Source organism: Podarcis tiliguerta (assembly GCF_965153285.1).
Source record: "Podarcis tiliguerta genome assembly, chromosome: 2".
In the NCBI taxonomy this organism is placed as follows: Eukaryota; Metazoa; Chordata; class Lepidosauria; order Squamata; family Lacertidae; genus Podarcis; species Podarcis tiliguerta.
In genome coordinates, this window is record NC_139535.1 from 99,656,247 (window position 1) to 99,679,826 (window position 23,580).

The 23,580-nt window shown below is 42.8% G+C and overlaps 1 long non-coding RNA gene across 1 annotated transcript in view; it reads right to left on the bottom strand.

Annotated features, from left to right (window-relative positions):
- LOC310671845 overlaps nt 1-6,035 on the bottom strand; it is an 86,510-nt gene extending 80,475 nt beyond the window's left edge. Inside the window, exon 1 of the long non-coding RNA XR_014508252.1 lies at nt 5,964-6,035. This is a non-coding gene — a long non-coding RNA (uncharacterized lncRNA). The remainder of the gene's footprint in view (nt 1-5,963) is intronic.
- Between the last annotated feature and the right edge of the window lie 17,545 nt (nt 6,036-23,580).

The following is a 23,580-nucleotide window of genomic DNA, read 5'->3' on the forward strand; positions in this document are numbered from 1 at the left end:
GAGGAGTTTGGATTTGATATCCCGCCTTTCACTCCCCTTCAGGAGTCTCAAAGCGGCTAACGTTCTCCTTTCCCTTCCTCCCCCACAACAAACACTCTGTGAGGTGAGTGGGGCTGAGAGACTTCAAAGAAGTGTGACTGGCCCAAGGTCACCCAGCAGCTGCATGTGGAGGACACATATAACACATGTGGAGGACACATAGCTAATTCAGCATTGTCTATACAAGACATGTCCAACTGGTCAATAGAGATCTACTGGTCGATTGTGGGGCATCCCTGGTCGATCCTGGTTGATCTCATGATCCTGATTGATCTCCCCACCCCCCAAAAAAGGGGGAAAAAGCTCAACAACTTTGGTTCTTCCCCAAAAAAAGCTCAGCAACCTTGGTCAATCCAATGGGTAGATCACTGCTGTATTTTTTATAGGGGGAGTAGATCGCAGTCTCTTGGGAGTTGGACATGCCTGGTGTATACCTACTGGCAGCATCTCTCCAGGATTTCTGACCGGTAGTCTCTCCCAGCCTTACTTGGAGATGCTGGGAACTTAATTGGGGACCTTTTACATGCAAAGCAGATGCTCTAACCCTGAGCCACAGCCCTTCCCCTAGAGTTGGACTTGCATGCCTTCTGCAACTTGCATAGGCATCTCTGCATCTTGAAATGAATCGGAGCCTTCAACACCAATATGTGTAATTGTGCATTCTTTCGGCTAGTCTCCATAGACTCTTAGTACAAAAAAAAAGAGGAGGAACTTGGTCCTGCACTGTAGGGCTTTCAGACAGTGAATCCACAAGAAACATTTGCAAGTTTCATCTATGCCAGACAGTGTCATCAAACAGGATGCATGAAAGATGTAGAGTCGCAATAATACAACAGAAGCCCAGCATGCCTTTATATTAATTTCATAATGTTCCTCACTGCCACCGGTTAACTATTAAGCACAAAGAAGAAGAATCCAACTTGCAGTTCTACAGCCAACACTCTCCCATAGCGCTAGATTTGTTTTTTGGATTTGGGTATATTCTGCCACATTGTATTAGATCAACTGACATACTATGATAGAGGCTAATGCACCGTGCTAGAAATGTGAATTTAAAACAATAAACCATTTCTCATTTGGTTCATTAATCACTGTGGCTGCCTCCAAGAATAGAAATGACATTTTGGGAAATGAGGATCTGTATTAGGTAGAGTGCCATAGAATATTTTTCAAGTGCTCGGCATTCATTCAATCAATCCATCCATCCATCGCCCTTTTGCAAAGCTGGGGAAACTGTGGTACTATAGATGGTATTGGACTCCATTTCCCATCAGCTCCAGCTAGACTGACCAATGGTCAAGGATGCTGGGAGTTGTAATCCAACAAGTTGAGTGGTACAGGTTTCTCATCCCTGCCCTATAGCAATTCCCAGTATCCAAGACCAGCCAACAAATTGTGGACTTTTCCTTCTCTGCTACTCTGACTGGTGTCATGAATCTTGATATTGGCAACTGATATCTTGGCTCCATTCTTGTCTAACGCAAATGACGACAAGTAGGAAGATGTTGGCTAGTCCCTAACACCAGGGTTTGCAACTGTACTTGAGACTTCTAAGTTTAACCAGTCTATTAAAATATCTGAACACAATACCCACAGATTTGCTCAGATTTGCTTCTGCGGTCTCATTGTAGGTTTCATTCCCAGTTACTGTTGAAGACTACTGACCATGCATAAGGGACAGGACCTGGACAAAGTTTTTAATGCAGAAATATGCAGATAGGACTAGTGCCAGACTTTAGGGGGGCCTTGGCATAGAAGAGCTAATGACCCCCCCCCCCGCTCAACAAGGACAGGATCCATGCCCACTGCTGCACTTCTCCCCAAGATGCTCCCCACCACCTCTCCCCAATCAAGATAGTGTTGGAGTTGTTCATCAAAATCCCGGATCTGGACCTTGTGTAGAAATAAGTGAGCTTTCCGCCCAAAGAATGAGTTTCAAAGCTTTACTGCAGAACAGTCTTGAATCTAGTTACAAGAACAAAATATGAAGTACAGTGGTGCCTCACAAGACGAAATTAATTCGTTCCGTGAGTTTTTTCGTCTTGCGAAGCACGGTTTCCCATAGGAAATGCATTGACGTTTTCCCATAGGAATGCATTGACGGTTTTAAGAAAAAGGCGCAAGACGTTTTCGTCTTGCGAAGCAAGCCCATAGGGAAATTTGTCTTGCGAAGCAACTCAAAAAACAAAAAACTCTTTCGTCTTGCGAGTTTTTCGTCTTGCGAGACATTCGTCTTGCGAGGTACCACTGTACCACAATTGCACTCAAGCAATGTGGTTTAGTCCTTTATGCAGTTCAGTGAACTTTCCTCTCTCTGGTCCCAGAGAGAGCCTAAGCTTGTTCATCATTGCAGAGCTTTTCAGCAACAACTGCTGCTGCTGCTGCTGCTAACTATCACCGACACCTCAAGTTTGCTCTCCTGCTGCGAAAGCTGCAGCTCAGGTTTCCAGACGTGAGCCATAAGGTAGTGTAACTTACTGAAATGGAAAAACACCAGCCTTCCGCTTTCACCTAGAGTTGAACCTCTTGTTTAGGTAAACTTCTCTTCACAGCATTCCAAATAGAACACAGCATTAAACTTTTAACTTTAACATGCAGGACACCTGCCTTGCTTGCTGCTGTGCATGAGAGTGACCACAATACCAACCCCCCTCTTCTCATGGGCTGCCACGCACCACCTTCCCCACTGGGCTCCCAGAACTGTTTCTGTGCCAGGTGGACAGGATTGCTGCTTTTGAATGGGACCTCAGCTCAGCTCCCATCTGTGGCAATTGACTACCAAAGTCAATCGCCCAAGGTGCAATGCCAGACCTACAGATCTATAAAACAACAGATCTATATAGATTTGTACATCTACAGAGTCTACAGACGCAGTAGGACCAGGGTTCTTGTAAGCCAACTTAGCAATTACTCTGTAAAAAACAGACAGACAAGCTACACTCATTATAACTATAGCCAAACAGCTCCCCTTTTCTGCTTCTTTTTTTAGCCTGAAAAGGCCCATTGGGATGATGCAATTAACAGCAGGGGAGTCCACTCCACCATTATCCCATTCCAAATTGTTTCCCCAAGCAGACAAGGTTTCAAATGATTGTTTCTCCAGTTGCCTATGTGAGGAGGCAACGGAAGCAATGAATAGAGTCTCCTCCCCACCCAACCCCAGAAAATGGGCTGCATACCCATTTTAAAGCACTTCTGCACATTCTTTCTCTCAAAGAATTCTGGGCACTGTAGTGTACTCCTTGAGTAACAATTCCAAGCAATCCTTAAATGATAGTTCCCAGAATTCTTTGAAGGGAAAACATGCTTTGAATGTGCTTTAAAAGTATACTGTGCATGCACGCTAAGTCTCTCCCTCCCCCCCCCCCCCGCAGTGGTTTTTCAAGGGGTGGGAGATTAGAAAAATATTGCTACTACAGTTACATTTGCATATAATGTGAAATTTGTCTCTCAGACATATATCTGCCACGATCAGACTTTGTACAGAACAACAAACCCCTGTGTTGCAAACTTAACACAACAAACAATACAAGCAACACGTAGACCAGTATACTAGATAGCACTTTATGTTTAAGACCATTCACCCTGAAGGACTCAATTCTGAACTGGATTTAAATTGTTTCACTTGATGTTTTTCTATTGTTGTTGTATTGCTTTGTACCTTTAAATTGAATTACTGCAATTCATTCTCCCTGTAATGAGCGCCACCTGGGAATGGTTACTTATGCTTCAGGTATCATGCAACTGGTAGCAGTGGTTACATAGCCACATGACCACTACTCCTTGTGCATTTTTCTAATCTATGAGGTATGTACCTTTGTTGTTCTTATTGTAGTTGTAGCAAATGGATTGTAATGTGTGAAGTTGATATAGTTTTCATGTACACAGGTCATTGTTTCATATTTGAATTCTTCTGTAGTTGTGCTGAAGAAGATTCCAGCGAAACAGTCAGATTATCTGGGATCACTGTCTGTTGTTATTCACCTACTACTTTGGCACCATGAACGCCTAAAAAAAGTTTTACCGCTTAGCCCACAGGATAGCATCTATTACTTTGTTTCAACTATAGACTTATTATACTTCTGTGGACTTTCAAAGATTGACGGACATGTGTTCAATTGATTTCAAATATATTAGAGAATTTACAAGTGCACACATCTTGTTTTTGTTACTAAATCGTGTATATTATGCTATAAGAATTACAGTGCTATCTAGTATACTGGTCTCCGTGTTGCTTGTACTGTTTGTTATGATCAGACTTTGTGCCAGGGAAACCCAATTGGGCTTCTGTGGAACATAGTTTAGTGGTATCCAAAGTCTCCACATATAAAGCTGTTGGCAATCACATGGATAGCGCTCTCCACCTCAATAGTTGTACCTGCAGAGGCTTTGCTCAAACTTAGGAACTACGGCTACTGCTACCCAGGAAGTGCCTCCAAACCATGATTTAAAACACAGCTTGAATTCAGCTTGCAAATAATTATTTGGTGGATTTATTGGTTGCCAGTAACCACAGTTTGTCCAATTCAGCCAACATGACAAACCATGGTTTGACAAACCAGGAAAGGGAAGAGAAAATATTGTGACTTAGAGGGGAAGATGGAAGCACCTGCCTTAATCTTTGAATGGAGATGCTTTCCTAGGAATAAACTTCCTTAACTTTGACATGCCGAACTTTAATTCACCTGCATCCAGGGACGGTGCGTCCCGTTTCACCACTTGAAATGAAATAGGAAGTGCGGCCTTCCTCTGCTGCTGCCACTGCTGCCATTGCCACATGCCCTGCCACAGCCGTCATGGGCAGAGTACCACTGCCAATTTCAGGCAAGATTGTGCCAATTTTGGGGGAGATCTTCCTGAAAAGAGTGTGCAAGTTCTTCTGTGATTTCCGGTGAGATCTCGCCCAAATTCTCTGCCACCTGAGGCCATGGCCTCACTCTGCCTGCATTTCTCAGACAAACCAATTAAACAGGTTCCAGCTGGCTCAGAAACATTTCTGTTTACACATTTCTGTTACACAGCCAGTTTACAAATGACTGCTATTATTTGTGTTCTTCCACCTCCCAAGGCCTACATGTGTGTTTGAAAAGGGGGGCTGGATCTTTAATATTGACTAACTTACTTAGCAACTTGCATAGCAACAGCTAGCACCAATTAGTGGGTTCTAACAGATACACCACATTAAGCTGAGATGGCCAGCTGTGTGATAAAATGAGACACAAGGTGGAATAGCCTTTTCAGTACGCTCCCCCCCCCCCCCCCCCGTTTTGATATCATAGAAATGCCAACACACATTCAGGATGGAAGCATAAGAGCAGCAAGCTGAATTTTCACAACTTGTAAACATGTAAATTTACCAAAGAAGTGCCCAGAGGAGCGGGCGGTGACATAGAGGGATAAAAAATTTTCAGCATTTGGGTTTAGAACATTATGTAGTTTGGAGAGCAGTAAGTTCTCTGTCCCTAGTTATATATAGAAATTATGTGACTGCCAAGAGGGCATTTATTTCTATATTCATGCTTATATTGTTTTAATTCTATTACAGTTTAATTACTTTTTAACTGATTTTATAAGTTTCTAGCCTTCTGTATTTTGTCTGTGTTGTTTGAATTTGTATAAACCACCTTGATTCCCAGTGTAGGAAATAGGTGGGATGATGATGATGATGATAAAATAAAATAACAACATCATCATCACTAAAGAATTTAGTAGGGACAGAGGAGTTGCCAGCACCCCCATCTCAATAATAAAGGTAAAGATAAAGGGACCCCTGACCATTAGGTCCAGTCATGGACGACTCTGGGGTTGTGGCGCTCATCTCGCTTTATTGGCCAAGGGAGCCAGCGTACAGCTTCCAGGTCATGTGGCCAGCATGACTAAGCCGCTTCTGGCGAACCAGAGCAGCGCACGGAAACGCCGCTTACCTTCCCACCAGAGCGGTACCTATTTATCTACTGGCACTTTGCCGTGCTTTCGAACTGCTAGGTTGACAGGAGAAGGGACAGAGCAATGGGAGCTCACCCTGTTGTGGGGATTCGAACTGCCGACCTTCCGATCGGCAAGTCCTAGGCTCTGTGGTTTAACCCACAGTGCCACCTGTGTCCCTTAATAGTCTTCTCCAAAAACATTGAGAGTGATCCTTGTGTTCTCCATTCCCCATCAGTCCATTAGCCTCTGAACCTCCCTGCAATGGCCTCATAACCTCCCCATCAGGGACACAGTCGTCTCATAAGCAATCCCCATGATCAACCAACCACTGAATTAATGATTCTTCCCCCTCCAATCCTATTGCAACTTTTCACTGAGCAGAGCAGTGGAATAGTGTAAACATAACAATACTTAAAAGCAAGGGGGGCTGAACAGAAGACCGCCCCTACAGCCTGTCAGGTTATTTGGGGGTCCCCCAGCATAGCCCATACTACCCCACCACGAAATTCAAACATTTTCAGTGCTGATGCCGTAATAAAGGAACTTATGCCAATGGTTTCTATGGCAAGCCACAGCTTCAACCTGCCCCTCCCTCCCTGTGCTTGTTTTACATTTGCCATGCAGAGTGGAAGTACGGAAGGCAAACTCCAGAGCAAATCAGCATCTGATGTGCTGTAGCCTGCAGCCAAACTGAATACCAAACTACACACCATTTCTGGAAATCCAGCATGGGCTCCTAACAATGTTTTTGTTTTGTTTTTTACTTAAAAACAGGAGGGATGAGGGGATTCCAAAAAATGAGACTAGAACTGTGGCGCTGTGTGATGAGGCAATTAACACATTCACCCACCCACAGCTGCTATTTGCAAGGCGCAAATACAAGGAACTGTGCTTTTAATACTATAGGGCCAGCTTGGACGGGAGGGTATATTTAGATAAGGAAAAACACCCTCTTCCCAATCACTGCTGCTCCAATCCAATTCAATACCCCCAAACAGCTGCTGCTTTTAAGTAAAACTAAAAACATTGGGAGATCTTCTGCATCACCTATGGTTTGGCCTTACAGCTATGTCCTCAAGGCAGCTCCTGTTTTCATTTTTGTCTCCCCACCCCCCCACCCCCCATTTCCTTGCTCCTTCTTGGCATTGTCTGCTCCTGTGCTAGTCTTTGTATATTTGTAATCTTCATATGAAAAAGCAGCACAGGAATCATTTGTGGGTAAATGCCCTAGCCTGGGATATAGTCAGGGCTGCAAAACATTTACATCTGCTGGTGGAAATATAATCAACTCAAGAAAATACATTTCGCACTTTATGAAATGTTGAAATCCTACATTTTTGTTCTACTCTGAGGAGGAAGTGCAGAAAACATGTCCAACATGCTTGCATTTTATTGATTTCAGTGGGGGTGTTAATTTGTCTGCTTACATCTTCCCCAGCGAAATCACTGGGGCTTAAAAGATCGTAGCTTTGGCTGAATCTTGCCATAAATAGACATAAACATGAGACATGGGTAATTTATAGTGGGTCTTACTCCCACAACTTGTGTGTGCCTGCCCCCTCCAATGAAAAAAACTATACACATAAAATACTTGCAGGATGAGGGTAATAATGGGTAAATATGTTAATGACACTGATACATTTTTAATGTTCACGGTGTGAAAAGAGAAGATTGTAATCAAGAGTTATGAAAAGCCATGCATCATACTGTCAACCTCATCAGTCAGTGTGTCTTTATGAGGTTGTACAGATTGCAGAGTCTTAAAATCTCAATTCATCCCCGTCTCACGAAAGCATAATAAATTAGCATTAAAGTCTAATTGACAAAGTAAAAGATAAACTCATGTGGAATCTACTGAGTAACTTCCCCGCCTCTCTCTCTCTCTCTCTCTCTCTCTCTCTCTCTCTCGCTCCTTTTCTCCAAGAAGGCATAAAAAGCATTCTGCATTCTAATTCCTCCCATGTCAGAATTGTCAGGAACTGGAGAAACCAGTCAGAGGATTTCTTCTGGCTAATGCCACGACCTGCAGGGAAATTTATTTACTTTCTATTTCACTATCCTACTCACGGGAAAAGGTCAGGTGTGTCAGAGCTGGTTAAGGCTTTAAAGGAGATGGGCATTTGTGTCCTGGAAGATAACACAGGGAGGAAAAGACACAGGGTTCTGCACAAAGCCACAACCCCCGCTTCCTGAGAGCCTTCGCGTCTACCTTAAGTTTCATTTCTCTTCCAGAACTTGATTTTGGCAGCCCTATGGTTCCTTTGCTATCCTCATGGTCCCTGTTCTACATACCTCTGTGTCCAGCCACAACATTCCAGAACATTCTAGGCATTCTCCAGCATCTTTAATTCAACATTTTGAACTCTTGCGTTCTGCACTAGTGTCTGGTTTTAGGAGCAACATTTAGTTTTGTATCTTTTATACATTGCCATGTACTCTTAGCATTTTTAGTCCTTGGTTAACAACAGTCCTGTGCTGGAGCCAGAAGCTACTACAAGCTAAGTGCTGTCTTACTCTACAAAGTTTTGCAATTTGCTGTGATGAGGTGCCCAGTTCTGCCTCTACAGTCTCACAGATACAAAACATCGTAAATAAAAACAGCACAGTCTGTCTAAACACAAAGCACACACACAATTAGTGTCTTTCAGAATAAAAAACAGTTTCTGGCAATCTTTTCGGCAAACTTACAGCTGTGTGTAATTGGTAGACTCATAGCGTCAGCCAATACTCATTAAAATAAGCTTTCCTACCTATCAGCCCTATTTGGTTTGCCTAACTAAACTGTGTTCCATGATTCTAGAGACTGGGAAGCTCAAATGTGTTACCAATTTTGGAATTTGTCCTCTGGGAAAGGATTTTAATCCATTTTGTACTGTTTTCGCTGCACCACAACCACCTTTCATGTTTAAGTCATGCCTTAATGCTTACGAAACTTGAATGAGCATTAGCATAGTAAGAAACAACCAGTGAACAGCGAGAATAAAGTTAGTGTTATCAGTTGCTGTAACCCATGAGAAATCATAGTTATGTTTTTGCCAATGTTGGCAGACTTTGGTCTTCTCAATCTCAAGATCCAACAATGTTTCACCTGAATTTAAAGGGACGCTACCATTGCTTCATTATTTCTATAACATGTTTACTTGAGAGCAAGATGAACAATACTTGTTTCTTCCATACCTTATGAAGTACGTACAGTTGACCCCATCGTGTGTAAAGGGAACGGACCATTGTGGACTTCATGTTTTGATATATATAATAATAATAATAATAATAATTTTTTATTTATACCCCACCCTCCCCAGCCAAGGCCGGGCTCAGAGCGGCTTACAAGCAATAATAAAAACAAAATGAATGATTACAACTTAAAAACAAAAATAAAATACAACATTAAAATAATGGAACATTAAAATATTAATTATTAATATATGTTATTAACCCACCGAAGCATGGATGGCTAGGAGTCTCTGGGGAACACTTACCTGAGAGCAGAAGCCACATATGAAGTCAAACAGTCCAGAGGTCAGGGAATCCAGATGGTGACAGAGCCAAGGGTCCAGATGGACAGCAGGAAACAGCAAGATAGGACCAGGAACCACAGGTGTTGTTTCCAGCTTCTGATTGCTGCTGAGAGCTTTGTTTAAGAAGCCCAGAGTCAGCTGGTTCTCATCAGTGCCTTCTGCTCTGTCCTGGAAGGCTGATCAGCTGCAGCTGGAGTAACTCCACCTGCTCCCTCCTTCAGGCTGCTGTTCAGCAGGCAAAGCTGACTTCTGGCCCATAGCAGCCACAGGTTCTGCCACCCCTGCACAAAAAGTCTTCAGCATGACACATCCTGGCTAGGTCCCTTCACAAACTCTGGGTTTCCATCAACAATCCTTTGTGTTTCAATCAATCAGCCAACCAAATACTTCCATTCTTCTGCTTTCGCACCAGCATCATAAAATGTTGTTGGCATCCGTCTGTCTCGCAAGGCAATGAAGTGCGCCTCCAGGGCTGAAGTCAAACCGTTGCATTAGCGGCACCGAAGTGACCTCCCCAAAGCACAAGCCTGGACAGTGTGTATGGAGCTCCAGGGCTGCCCAGATGACAAGACTCTGCCCTCTTGGCCTTGCTGATGTGGTCCAAAGGAAAGCAGAGCAATGCGTTTGGCACCAGCTTGGCTGCAGGAGTTGCCAGGAGAAGGTGTACAAGGCAGCATCCAATCATGTTAGGTTCTTCACTTTGGATTTGTGTAGGGTTTGCTCCTTAGCCTTTTCTTCTTAGCCAGTTTGGTGCAGTGGTTAAGAGCAGTAGACTTGTAATCTGGTGAACCGGTTCGCATCCCCGCTCCTCCACATGCAGCTGCTGGGTGACTTTGGGCTAGTCACACTTCTCTCAGCCCCACTCACCTCACAGAGTGTTTGTTGTGGGGGAGGAAGGGAAAGGAGAATGTTAGGCACTTTGAGACTCCTTCAGGTAGTGATAAAGCGGGATATCAAATCCAAACTCCTCCCCTTCTTCTTCTTCTTCTTCCTCCTCCTCCAAAGGTATCCCTCTAGGTAGCAGAGGTTTAGGACCAGAGTTTTCCCTCTCCTCAATGGCCTACCTTCCCAGGCTGATGAGTCCCATCTGCTCCTCCTACAGCATGTGCAGAAACCTGCTTCTTGACCATTGGATCCACTATTGGTCTTGTCTGCTCAATGTGCCAGTGCTTGTCTTCTCATGCAGGGGAAGTCCCTCCCCTCAGCTGGTTTAGCCAGCCAGTTGAAGCTGCTCCCAGGGTGTGGCCACTGTCACATGCTGACAGCTTCTAGGAGCCACAGGTGTGAGCTGAGTGCAGGATAGGGGCCAAAGGTGAGCAAACTATGGTGGGGGGGGACACATATCATAAAATACCATCTTTAAAAAAGCAAAATAACCAACAGCGATATAAAGCATTAAATACAGCCAACATCAGAATAGGAAGCAGTGAAAACCTACACAATTAAAAGCCTGCCAAAGCAGAAATGTGTTTGTTTTCAAAGGCGTGTGTGTGTGACAAATAGCATTGTATGTGTGCTCAGAGGCACTATGTCCTTTTAAAAAATAATTTCTTCAGTTTCTTCATTCATGCTTCATGATTCAGCACCTCAATGTGCATTTTACTTGCTCTGCTGAGCACCCAGTTTGCTTTTTGCAAAGGAGGCCCACTCCCTCCTGACCTGGATAGTACATGTGGTTTGTGGGTTTCTGATGAGACAGATAGTATACAAAAGCCTTTAGTAAAAGCATCTGCTTCTTTCATGAAAATGTTACTGGTGATGCATGTTTTTCTTTGCAATGTATAATGCAGCTGAATACTGCGTTTGAATGCGTATCTCCTTCATTGTTTCCCTCAGCAAGCCCATTCACGTACAAAAATAAGAAAATAGTATGGCTTCTTCTTTCCTTTTGGGCTCTGTTCCCCAAAGAACATTCAGATAATTTTAAAGTGCAAGGCTTCTAAGTATGCATTTGTATAGACTACACTACCCTTCACATTTACAGCACATTGTTTGCAGCGCTGGTTCCTTCGGCATATTCATTTTCATGGGTCTAAGGACCGTGGTAGAAACAATATTCGGGAATGTATCTTTCATGACCCAAGGCACAGGAAATGAGTAAGCAGATTAAAGTCCATGAACCACAACCGTTTTTCATAGAATCATAGAATTGGAAGAGACCGCAAGGGCCATCGAGTCCAACCCCCTGCCAAGTAGGAAACACCATCAGAGCACTCCTGACATATGGTTGTCAAGCCTCTGCTTAAAGACCTCCAAAGAAGGAGACTCCACCACACTCCTTGGCAGCAAATTCCACTGTCGAACAGCTCTTACTGTCAGGAAGTTCTTCCTAATGTTTAGGTGGAATCTTCTTTCTTGTAGTTTGGATCCATTGCTCCGTGTCCGCTTCTCTGGAGCAGCAGAAAACAACCTTTCTCCCTCCTCTATGTGACATCCTTTTATATATTTGAACATGGCTATCATATCACCCCTTAACCCCTCTTCTCCAGGCTAAACATGCCCAGCTCCCTTAGCAGTTCCTCATAAGGCATCGTTTCCAGGCCTTTGACCATTTTGGTTGCCCTCCTCTGGACACGTTCCAGTTTGTCAGTGTCCTTCTTGAACTGTGGTGCCCAGAACTGGACACAGTACTCCAGGTGAGGTCTGACCAGAGCACTATTACTTCCCTTGATCTAGATGCTATACTCCTATTGATGCAGCCCAGAATTGCATTGGCTTTTTTAGCTGCCGCGTCACACTGTTGGCTCATGTCAAGTTTGTGGTCAACCAAGACTCCTAGATCCTTTTCACATGTAAAAACAGAGTTTTTACTCTGCTGGGTTAGGAAAACCCAGTTCGGCTTCTGTAATTTTGCAAAGTTCCTGCGCGACACAGAATGTGCCTTTTCTGGTTTGTTCCCACTTGGCAGGCTTTCGCAACAGCGCACCTCAATGTATTAAGTTAATCATTCTACTATTCAGAAGCCATATTTGGATGTGGAATTAATCTATCAGTTGTGTTTATTTGTTTCCTTAGGATTGGATATGAATAACCAGAGATTCTGACAGTCGAATCAAACAGCTACATGTTTACATAGTCAGGTGGAAACAGTCTATGTGTGGTGGAAAAGCAGTTGCCAAGAAGCATTTTGACAAAGCATTATATCTAGTGCTAGTCCTACTCAGAGTAGACCCGTTGAAATAAATAGGCATGACTACCGTATTTTTTGCTCCATAAGACGCACCCAACCATAAGACGCACCTAGTTTTTGGAGGAGGAAAACAAGAAAAAAAATATTCTGAATCCCAGAAGCCAGAACAGCAAGAGGGATTGCTGGTAACTTACTTTCTTCTTTCCTAATGGAATGGGCAAAGAGTTTATACAGCTTTTCAGGAAGAATATGCAAGGCAGTTCCTTCCAGAGACCTTATCGCTGCCGGAAAAGGAAATTTGTGGAAGTTCTAATCTAAAGCACCTTGGCTTCTCTGGAATTGCAGCAGAATATCCGTTCAAATCTTGCTTTACACAGCACACCCTTTGCAAGAGCACAGGTTACATCCCCTGTTACTCTTGGGGGATTAATTCAAAGAAGATTAAAAGATAAAAACGTGATTTAGAATTATATCATGAATGATTGAATTATTGAATCATTGAATTTTTGAAGATACATCTTAAATAGGTCTCTTTTTAGCCCCTTGTCCGGCACAGATTTTGAAGTGCTTTTAGAATAGCCGTCCGTTAACATATCTAAACATTTTAGCACAGATTTAGGTGAATTCTGTCTTCTCCATGCCAATGACACACTAGTTGCTTTTTAAAGGTGAGAAGCTGTTCAGCAAACTGGTTGGTTTTACACATTATATGATTCTAGTAGTTTCCTTAGGTCTAGGGAAGAAAAACATTTCTTCCGTACAGAAATGGGTTTTTTATGTGAATAAAAACAAATGTACTCTAATTCTGCTTTGTTCAGACTTACAAAAGAAAATTCAGTGGGGTGCTTAGGTTCTTGGAAATAAGCAGACCCCACTCCCCAAAACACCTCTTCAGTACTAATTGTCCCCAGTACAGGCAGCTTACACATGTTCAATAAGTGCACAACTGTGTATACATGCTGGCCTTTGTCTACCAGCCAGGTGAGGGAAGGGGCCCACACGTTTGCCCTCTAGCACAAGGCCACTTCCTTTGTTACTCTAAGGACCCATACTTAGCGGCTATTAAGCAAGAAGCTGACCTAGCAATAATAATAATAATAATAATAATAGGTTTTATTTATACCCTGCCCTCCCCATTCAAGACCGGGCTCAGGGCGGCTAACACCAGGTATAAAACAATTGATTAAAATACAACATAAAAACAAGATTATAATACATTGAAATGCAGCCTCATTTCAGTAGAAACTCAAATCAAAAACTTTTGGGGGATGAAAACGTCAAATCTTCACCAATGCCAACTATCCAGACTGATCCTACGTGGGCCAGAAAAAAGCCAACATTTGAATCCTTGCCAGATCCAGGAATTAGAAGGGATTCAGGCATACAGCCTAACTGTCCCTCCCCTCAAAGAAACTCACACCAATACCGTAAAACACTAATACTGATATTACTGATCGGCTGTTGTAGGGAGGGCCGGAGGAAGGGTCTATAACTAGAGAACATACCATTCGCTCTCCCAAACTAAGCTAAGACGTGCTATAATTTTCTGACCAGGGTTATGTTTGCAAAGCTATGGCAACTGGCCTGCAGTACACATGGGTTCACGCACCTCCTCAATTAGGTAGGGATCACATTCAGATGCCTTCTTCTATGCCCCCTTGACAGGATGAAGCCAATTGTATTTGAGGCAATGAGACTGTTGGGGCAGGGATATCTGTGGCTGCTTATTCACCCGTGCAAGTACATAAGTACAATTTCTCCATTCAGTGCATTTAGTGTTTCTTTTAACCTGATCGTTTTTTTAAAATCTTCCTCCTTGCAATATACTTTTTCAGCCATTAGTAAGCTGGATCAAATGGAGGCTTAAATAAAGAGTGAGCTTCTTTTAAGTACAGTCATTAGAGTTAGGAGGGAAAGCAATTATGCATAATGGGGGGAAAGACGCCAAGAATCTTAAACTCACTGACTTGTGAAATGTATGTGGTTTAATGGTTTTTAAAGACATGTTCCATATATAATATGTTAATTGACAGGCCAATTAACTTCATCCATCATTTTTTCCCAATGACAAACAAGTAAACAGATGGATATTTTACCTCAGAGTGAACAGGATACATCACCTTCTTCAATATTCAGAACCATTCTGTACCTTTTTATAGAACAGTTTATATATCCCTCTGAAAAAACATACGAAGGCCATTTGCAACCTTAAAATCTTAAAACAATCATGCCAAAGTAAAGCCACTATAAAATTTCACCGAGAAATGTTTCCAATTTCCCTTGGAATAGCTATTGGTTTAGTGTTGCTGCAGGCATGAGGCACAAACTCCTTTTCCTTCCCCTCCCTTCATGTTAAAAAATGTCAGTTTCTGGCTTTACAGCAAACAATAGTTTGCCAAGTTTGGACAAAAGGCCTACCATGGTTTACCCCCAAACCAGGAACAAAAGTATTCAACTCCCAGTCATGAGGTGGAGGGAATGAGATTGAGGGCTTGTATCTGCTTGTAATGCTAAACCAGTTTAACACAGCCTTTCCCAACCAGGTGCCCTCTTGATGTTTTTGGACTCCATCTCTCATCAGCCCCAAAAAATATGGCCTGGGATGAAGGGAGTGGCAGAGTCCAACAACATCTAAAGGGCAGCAGGTTGGAGAAAACTCCTCTAGTTCTCACCTGATTTGTGTGGAATGCAAATGCCTCCCTTTAAAACAAAATTTTATACTTGCATAGTATTATGCTGAATTGCAATAGAGACAATATTTTTTTCTGGCCATTTTTGTTTCCTTTTCTTTCTTTTTTTAAAAAAGGTGGGAAACGGTTTTCAGCCCATGAGCCACATTTCCTTCTGTTTTATGAGGGCCACATTCCAGTGTTTTTCCCCCCAAAATTTTATTGATTTTCCACATCTATAACGCATATAACATATAAAACATACAAAACAAAACACATTACAATACTACAAGAAACAAAGAAGAATAAAAACACATACTCTTTCTTATATTCATTTTAAATTCCATTGTTGCGTGACTTCCTCAAATCCCCCCTAACTGAATTCCTTATAACAGTTCTCCCAGTCATCTTTCTTGTTACAATCAGTTCCTTCAATTTACTATCTTCATCTCTTTTCTTATTGTCTTAAATCCATCTTGCTATACAACATTCTTATTACAATCCAAGGCCTGTTTAATACTTTCAAGTAGTAGTAATAATAATAATAATAATAATAATAATTTATTTATACCCCACCCATCTGGCACACACCTTCCTTAGATGTACAGTCATACCTCGGGATAAATACACTTCAGGATAAGTATTTTCGGGCTGCGCTCCGCGGCGACCTGGAAGTAACGGAGCGTGTTACTTCCGAGTTTCGCCACTCGCGCATGCACAGGCGGTCAAAATGCCGTCATGCGCATGTGCGGAAGCAGCAAAACGCGACCTGTGCACACGCAGACGCGCTGTCGCATCTTACGTTCTGTTCAGAATGCGAACAGGGCTCTGGAACAGATCCTGTTCGCATCCTGAGGTACCACTGTACTGCCGGATGAGTGTTTAATGGTTATTGTATTTCTTTAAAAACTAATAAAAATATTTTTTATATATAAAAAAGGGGGTCAGTGAGGCATGTGGCCTAGAGAGCAGCAGTTGGCCTGGGGAGAGTTCTGAGGGGGAGATGAAGGGGCCTGGAAGATTGAACTTGGTCCCTGGGCTGAGGTTCCGCAGCCTTGTTTTCAGAGGATGCACTCAGCATTATTTTCAAGGAACGACAAGGCACATGAAAGAGATAATACTGTAGTTCACTTCCACAAATGCTGTGGAAATTAGTAAAGCAAGTTAATTAGAAAAGTAAATTAGCAACGAAGACATGTAATTACCCCTCTGAAATGGAAACAGTTTCTAGATATGAGAAATGACTGTACCCTAAAAAACAATTTGCCTTGGAGCCAGCTAGTGGAGAGGTGATTCTCAGCTGAATACTGAGTTGTGCCCCGGTTCTGGTGTGTGATCTAAGCCTTGTTAAACCTCCCAGGAATAGTTGACAACAGTGCTGTCAATTCCAACATATACGTGTGAATGGTTAAGTTGTCAAAAGGTACAACAGGGTCACGTTTACTTTCAAATGAGGAATCTTTTTTAAAGATGAGCAGATTTGCTAAAAGGAAAGTTGAACAGGAGAGCTAAGAGGGCGAAAGCTCTTCAAGATGGGTGGAAGTTATTTAAAACCATGTCAAGATAGAATGTATACCTAAGATTAGAAAATGTAGCAAAAAGTACTGAAGGGATGCTGGTGTGGTTAACAAGCAGAGTTAAGGAAGCTTCAGAGAATTAGACTTCTTTTTGTAAAAAATAAAATATAATCTGATCCACTCACCAAATGAGGAATAAATGGAAGAGCACAAATTCTGGCAAAACAGATCTTGGTAATAATGCAAACAAGACTTCAAGGAGCAAACAGCAAATAAACATGAAAACAGACAAGAGAAACTTATTTAACTATATCAGAAGCAGAAAACCAGCTAGGGCAGGCTTCCTCAACCTCAGCCCTCCAGATGTTTTTGGCCTACAACTCCCATGATCCCTAGCTAGCATGACCAGTGGTCAGGGATTATGGGAATTGTAATCTCAAAACATCTGGAGGGCCGAGGTTGAGGAAGCCTGAGCTAGGGAGACTCTTGTGCCACTAGATGACACTTGAGTGAAACTATTACTGAAGGGAGATTGCAAAGAAGCTGAATGAATTCTTTGTGGCAGCTTTGGCAGCAGAAGATCTCGGACAGATACTTCCGCCTCAGCGACTTATTTCTTTGCGCCTCCCCTCAGGAAGGCACTCAAAGAACCCGTCAAATAGAAGCGATGAGAGATGGCAAACCAACAAATTAAAAGCGAACAAGCCAACAGGTCCAGCCAGGGCATCCAGCCTGAAAATTCAAATATGAAATGGTTGGGTCTTCCCACATGAATACAGTGGTACCTCAGGTTAAGTACTTAATTCGTTCCGGAGGTCCGTACTTAACCTGAAACTGTTCTTAACCTGAAGCACCACTTTAGCTAATGGGGCTTCCTGCTGCCGCCGCATCGCCGGAGCACGATTTCTGTTCTCATCCTGAAGCAAAGTTCTTAACCTGAAGCACTATTTCTGGGTTAGTGGACTCTCTAACCTGAAGCATATGTAACCTGAAGCGTATGTAACCTGAGGTACCACTGTATACGAAACTTGTCACTAAAATCAGCTTCTGTCAGTGCAGGTAGTCAGTGCAACAGATCATCTTTTTGAAAGGGTTTAGGGATGAGCTGTGAAGTTACAGGTTTGATGCTAGAATTCTTAGACATATGGACCCTATTCAACTTAGGTCCAAGGTGTCAAAGGGACTGCTAAAGACTTATATCCAGCTCAATCACTGAGGTCATCTGCAGGAGTGCTTTTGGTTGTCCCCCGTGTTGGTAAGGTTCATCTGACATCATTATAAAATAAAGCCTTTAGTGTAATTGGCCCAGAAGTATGGGGAAAGCGCATGAGAATGGAGGAAAGTGGCCCCTGCACAGATGTGCATGGGAGATGGTGCTTGCTGCCCTGTCCATCCACTGGAACCACTGAATTGAGTTGGCCCCATCCCAAACCAGGGACATGGGTGGCGCTGTGGTCTAAACCACAGGGCCTTGGGCTTGCTGATCAGAAGGTCAGCGGTTCGAATCCCTGAGACGGGGTGAGCTCCCTTTGCTCGGTCCCTGCTCCTGCCAACCCAGCAGTTTGAAAGCACATCAAGGTGCAAGTAGATAAATAGGTACCGCTCTGGCGGGAAGGTAAACGGCGTTTCCATGCGCTGCTTTGGTTCGCCAGAAGCGGTTTAGTCATGCTGGCCACATGACCCGGAAGCTGTACGCCGGCTCCCTCAGCCAATAAAGCAAGATGAGCGCCGCAACCCCAGAGTCGTCCGCGACTGGACCTAATGGTCAGGGGTCCCTTTACCTTTACCTTTACATCCCAAACCAAGTACACTGGGAGATTCAAGAAGGTGGGATCCACCCCCTTCAACATGTTGTTGCCAGCCTCATTTGACTTGGGCTACCTGTATGAAAAGGAGGAATAAGAAGGCCTCCCCTATCCTTGGAGAACCAGGGGGGAAGAAGAGAGGAAGCAGTTGGTTCTTCCATATATTTTGTAGGAATTAGGAATGGGCAGATCTGTCCATTTTGGTTTCTCTCAGCGTCTCATTTTTTTGCAAATTTAGTTCACTTCTCTGCATTTCTATATCTATACTTTTTTTTAAAAAAAAAGGTCCTCATGGAAACTTGTTAGCATTCTTGTGAACATTTCTCCTACTATACACATCTGGATATGCAATTTCCCCTAATATACGTATTTTAACATTACAATTTCCCTAAATACATCCACATTTATTTGCACCCTTTACCCTAATGTATTCATTTTGGTACACATTGCTTGGCTGGAGAACTGCATTACGAAGTTTGGATAAGGGTGAATTTCAAAGGATAGCTGCCATTTGGTTTCCTTATTGTAAGTTCACCTTTAAATGTGAACTGAATCTAATTTCTTCCCCCATCCCTACGCACAACTAAGTCTTACGTGTTTGTAAACCACATACACTGCACAGAAACAGCAGTGGAGCAAGAAAAGATTAGTTACTCCTCCTCCTAGGAAAAAACAAACCAACTGTGACATATGAACTCACCTGTGGCTGCATTAGGCATTGCCCATACTATTTGAAACCCATTGCAGACCAAAGGACTAGAAACCTGGAGGCTTGGTTTGCTTTTTCGACAAAAGTTGAGGTTGTCAGGTAGCTGAACGTTACATGCAGTAGTCAATTCTGACCAATTTTTAGGCAGCATATGAATAACTAGAATAATCTTTCATCTCTTCCATTCATATCCTTACTGGAAATGTGCTGAAATTGTTAATTTGCTAACTGCTTCGGAATAGCTTATTTATGTCATTACGGAAGTAAAAGTAGTCGAGTCTAATACTGTAGTATGTGAGACATAAGACACATTTTTCATCTCTTTATGCTCAGTATAATTAGAATAAAGTGTTTAAGGATGATTTATTTCCTAATAAGTGGCATAAAATTAGATAGGAAAGATATCAAAGCCCATAGGAGATGACAATCATCAATTACACTGATGTGCTTACAGCTTCGGGGCATTCTTAGATGTTTAATTCACACATGCACACAGCAGGGACATACAGCTAAAAGCTTGGAAAGGGCACAGTGGGAAGGGGTGGGGGAAAGCAGTGAGAAATTACAATCTTAGCCTTTGATGATGGCCAGACTATATCTACATCAAAAGGTTTATTTGAGGAAGCAATGGTTTCTATTCAGGTGGAGGGAGGGGAGGGAAGAGAAGTCCGTTCTTTATTCTAGCAATGCCTTGCACAAAAGTATCTTTCAGGAAATTTTCTGGGCATATCCCCTTTAAGCTCTGAGAGAAGAAAAACTGTATGTCATATCTTGTTGGGAGATAATTCCACCAATTAATGTGTGACAAATGGCTGAGAGTAGGAGACAGTTATTCTGAATATTTAAAAGTATTTTTTTGCTCTCCTTTCAATACCATCTGATCTCTTCTCACACACAGAAAACAGTCAGGTGAACAATAGCTGTCAATGAATATGAGGCTGCCAGGAAGCCCCCCAAAAAAACTAACCAGTGGTCCCGTGATCCAGATAAAATGTCCATCTTTGCATGTCATGGTAAGCCATACATACAGTATGGCTTACTGTGCTCAAATGACTGTTTCAATTCCTCCAGGGAGGGAACAAATGGCAATCCTTGTCTTAGTGTTATGTCGGAACTAGGGACTGAGGTTTGTTTTGCTAAAAATACGATGGACAACCCAAGGTTTGTTCTTGGTTCACCCATCGTGATTTGCTTGCTCGAGTGAAACAAACAACGATCCCTGGTCCCAAACTAAGCCAGGGGTTGTGATCTGTTTCTGGTCAGCAGAAGTGCAAAGGTGCTAAACAGGTGCACTTTGCCTGTGCATGGTAAGTAGGACTGGGCAATATATCGATATATCATCCAAAATTGGTTTAAATTCCATATTGCGATATCGGTTTCATTATTTTTGACCTGGCAATGTATTGCGAATCATGGTGTGTGTGTGTGTGTGTGTGTGCGCGCGCGCGCTATGCAAAAACTACAATGTGGGGGAAACCGTGAAGCCAGTCAATGCCTCTGCATAGCTCTATCCTTATTTCAGACATCGTGATATATTGGTATAGCACGCTGTTTAGCTGGTGATTTATCACAATGTTCTGCCCATAGCGATTCAGCAGACTCCTCCTCATCACAGAATCATAGAATTGGAAGGGACTTTGAGGATCATCTAGCTCAGGCATAGGCAACCTCGGCCCTTCAGATGTTTTAGGACTACAACTCCCATGATCCCTAGCTAACAGGACTAGTGGTCAGGGATGATGGGAATTGTAGTCCCAAAAATCTGGCATGTTGAGGTTGCCTATGCCTGATCTAGTCCAACCCTTTGCAATGAAGGACTATGCAGCTGTCCCGTACGGGGATCAAACCTGCAACCTTGGCATTCTCAGCACCATGCTCTAACCAACTGAGCTAATGAACGCTCGGCAAAAACTTCTCTATATGCAGGCAATTGAGAAAATTTATTTCCATAGTTGATGGTCTCAGATTTTAATTTTTTTATGTGTTTTTATTGTAGATATTATTGCAAGCCACTTTGATATTTTTAATGACATACTGATGTATACATATTGTTATAAATACAGAAATTGTGTAACTTCCCTACATACAAATCAGAATGACTTTTCAATAAACAGCCGTCATCATGTAACTTCCCTGCAAACTTTGTGCAAACAAATCAGAACGAATGCTCAGTAGACAAGTCATCTGCAAGTGACCCTAGTTAATTAGAATGAGCTTCTCATTGCCTGCAAAGCTCTGTGCCCATCCCTCTGACTGGCAGAATTAGCAAATACATGCATATTTGCTTAATGTGGATAATTTATATACAGGTCACAAAATTTCACTTCTATTGGCGCAAGCTTAAGCTGCTCTGGCACAGATTTCTGACTCTTTTCCCCCCAGCACAGAGTACACAAAGCCCTAGAGTATGTGCCAAAACGATGAATCTAAATCTCTAAATTAGAGGGTGGAGGGTATATCCTGCAATAAAACCAGTGCAACTGGTTAATCCAGAACAAATTTGAGGAACACGGCCAGCAGCATTCCTCAAGTCAGTGGTCTTCAGATATCTATGGTCTTATAAAGTATAAGCTTCCTAAGAAAATACATTGATCAGTACAGTATTACCAACCTTCTTATTGCTTCAACATACTGAGATGCTTTGATGGGTCTGGATTTGGAAAGAACTAGCGGTTTGTAAAGGGACGCGGGTGGCGCTGTGGGTTAAACCACAGAGTCTAGGACTTGCCGATCAGAAGGTCGGCAGTTCGAATCCCTGCGACGGGGTGAGCTCCCGTTGCTCAGTCCCTGCTCCTGCCAACCTAGCAGTTCGAAAGCACGTCAAAGTGCAAGTAGATAAATAGGTACCGCTCTGGCGGGAAGGTAAACAGCATTTCCATGCACTGCTCTGGTTCGCCAGAAGCGGCTTAATCCTGCTGGCCACATGACCCGGAAGCTGTACACCAGCTCCCTCGGCCAATAAAGCGAGATGAGCTCCGCAACCCCAGAGTCAGCAACGACTGGACCTAATGGTCAGGAGTCCCTTTACCCTTTACCTTTAGCTGTTTGTAAAACGACAAGTCTTAATCTATGACATTATTAAGAATATCAGTGCAGAACTCTGGTTTCGTAAGAATTTTTCACACTTGAGATGGGCCCATTGGTAGAGCACATGCTCTGTGTGCAAAATATCCCAGGTTTAATCCTTGTGGCATCGCAAGGTAAGGTTTGTGGGTACTCTTTGGTGAGTGAATGCCAGCAGGGATTTAAAATCACAAAATAGGCAATGTCTTAATGAGTGATATCTTACGTGGCTGTATTGCTCCTTTGGGATGATGGACATGTGAAAAGTGTGTTTTATTTCGGCGTTAGGGGTGTACTTACTACTGCTGTTTTTCTGTGAAGTTTTGGGTTTTATTGAAAATTTTGCCTTGCATTCTATTTTATAATTGTTAGGAATTGTAAATTTATTTTTTACTGCATAAACCCGGACACTGAGGTCCAGCTCCGAGAGCCTTCTGCGGATTCCCTCACTGAGAGAAGTGAGATTACGGGAAACCCGGCAAAGGGCCTTCTCAGTAGTAGCGCCCACCCGGTGGAACACCCTCCAATCAGTAAATAAATAACTATATGACATTTAGAAAACATCTGAAGGCAGCCCAATTCAGGGAAGTTTTAAATTTTTGATGTCGTATTGTGTTTTTATTTGTTGGAAGCCGCTCAGAGTGGCTGGGGGAACCCAGTCAGATGGGCGGCATATAAATAATAAATTTGTTGTTGTTAGTTAGTTTTATTCATATATGTTGTTGTTCTTTAGTCGTTTAGTCGTGTCCGACTCTTCGTGAACCCATGCACCAGAGCACGCCAGGCACACCTGTCTTCCACTGCCTCCTGCAGCTTGGTCAAACTCATGCTGGTAGCTTTGAGAACACTGTCCCACCATCTCATCCTCTCTCGTCCCCTTCTCCTTGTGCCCTCATTTTTTCCCAGCATCAGTGTCTTTTCTAGGGAGTCTTCTCTTCTCATGAGGTGGCCAAAGTATTGGAGCCTCAGCTTCAGGATCTGTCCTTCCAGTGAGCACTCAGGGCTGATTTCCTTCAGAATGGAGAGGTTTGATCTTCTTGCAGTCCATGGGACTCTCAAGAGTAGGTGGCCTAAAAATATTTTAAAATATTTTTTTTAACCTGCTCCAGAGGGTTGAGCAGTACATGAGGGGAGAAGAAAGGAAATCATTCTCTCTGGCAAGCAGAAATGCTTGTGCTGATGGAACCATCTTCTTGAATTGC